The 1897-nt window shown below is 31.7% G+C and overlaps 1 long non-coding RNA gene across 1 annotated transcript in view; it reads right to left on the bottom strand.

Annotated features, from left to right (window-relative positions):
- LOC111714939 (uncharacterized) overlaps window positions 1-1561 on the bottom strand; it is a 2625-nt gene extending 1064 nt beyond the window's left edge. Inside the window, exon 1 of the long non-coding RNA XR_002768126.1 lies at window positions 1446-1561. This is a non-coding gene — a long non-coding RNA (uncharacterized LOC111714939). The remainder of the gene's footprint in view (window positions 1-1445) is intronic.
- Between the last annotated feature and the right edge of the window lie 336 nt (window positions 1562-1897).

Below are 1897 nucleotides of genomic sequence, written 5' to 3'. Positions count from 1 at the left end.
CTGTCGAAGGTGAAATATATTTTTAATATTTTAAAGGAAACCTTCACTCTAAAAAATGCACAACTGTTAAACTTCATGTAAGACGACATTCAATAAAGTTGCATGTAATTTTTTTCCAAAATGACCATTTTGATAAATTTCGTCGGTTCGTTAACGATCGTTATCGACAACCCTTCGTTAACGATCGTTAACGACGACCCTTCGTTAACGATCGTTAACATAATTGTCAATAAAATATTTTTTCATAAACGATCGTTTTTTCAAAAACTATCGTTTTTTTAAAAACAATCGTATAAAAAACGGTCGCAAATCGTTTTAATAAAAACGATCTTTTTCAAAAACGATCGCTATTCGCTTTCTAAAAGTTCAAAACGAGTGGGTCGTTTTTAAAAACGATCGTTTTTTTCCGAAAACGAAACGATCGTTTCTGAAAACAAAACAAAAAACGATCGTTTAACGATCGTTTTCAAAAACGATTAACAACCCTATTTGTATCTAATATTGACTCATGAGGTGGTTTATAAGATTTTTACAATAAAACATTTCTTACGCAGTAAGGAGGCTTTTAGGAAATTCATTTCTTAACTGAATTTAGTTTATTTTCTTTTAATCTTTGATTTATCTAATACCTTTTTTGGAAAATTTATTTAGATTTGGATCATTTGCAAATGTCAAATCTGGTAAAAATTTCAAAAAAAGTTATCACTTAAATCAAAGATTATGAAATATCAAATAAAATTACTTTCAGAATTTATTCTCTGAATGTTTCCATCTTTTTGCTAAGAACATGTTTCAAGTTTTTAAAACCATTTTACTAGTCCTAATTAGTCACTATATATGATAATTGATAATACTTCTAATTTTTGATAAAGTATTTATGCCACAATGTTGACAAAAAGGAAAAAATTCTAAATTAGATGTAAAAACCAAGAGTAATAAGGAAGCTGTTCTGAATAGTAGAGGCTCTTACTGCATAGTGAAGGCTCAGTCTGCCTAGCAAATCTAGGAGACTTGTGTTAGGTAATGGCGGAGGCTCATGGCGTCCGGGGGTTCCCTCCCTCGCCATACACTATTAATGTTTATTGATGTTTACAATAAACCCTTGAATGGGGTACAAATTAGTTCAAAAGTTGCTTGATCCAACCAGTACAAGGATGCCGGTCAAGTCTTTACCGTACCAGCCCGTCTATTGTACCCAGTATGTGGTTGACATAACATGTTTTATGCAACAGAATTAAACGGGCTGAACTATAGTGGGTATAAATAGCAGAATCGAATTTTTAAAGTTATTTCCAATAGCTGTTTCTGGGTCAATCATTTTCTTCATGAACATACCACACGTACTGCCATACTATACTTATAAAAAATCGGTTTAAACTCCCTATATACATTTAAATATTACCAATATAACTCCCGTAAATCTAGATGTTAAGCTCTGTATATACCTGGAGAAGTATTGTGATGTATTCTGCATAAACCAACTGATAATATTATCACTAGAAGTTTTAACTCGAACTACAGAGAATATATCCGTCTGTAAAAACAAAATATAAATAATTAAAAACGAAAGAACTAAAAAAGTTAAATTAAGTAGAAACTTTAGAAAGGTTAAAAAAAATGGAAGAAATTACAGAGTGAGTCAAAAAAAAGTGTGATTTGTGGCGCTTGGTGCAAATCTGTACCTTTTTTGTGCAACTCTACATGAATGGTGTTTTTTCAATATTTTTTAAAATTTGTATTTTATTTTGGTTCTAAAATGGCCGCAAAAAATCCGCAAGCCTTTTTTTTCTCTCAAAATTGTTGTATTCCGGATTGTTTGATATATGAGTGAACAGTCCCTTGAATCCAACAGGAAGCCAGATGAGTCAGTACATCCCGGACCGCTGCAGCGTAGACA

The sequence above is a fragment of the Eurytemora carolleeae genome, unplaced genomic scaffold, assembly GCF_000591075.1.
Source record: "Eurytemora carolleeae unplaced genomic scaffold, Eaff_2.0 scaffold951, whole genome shotgun sequence".
NCBI lineage: Eukaryota > Metazoa > Arthropoda > Copepoda > Calanoida > Temoridae > Eurytemora > Eurytemora carolleeae.
This window is presented reverse-complemented; position numbering and strand designations above follow the sequence as displayed.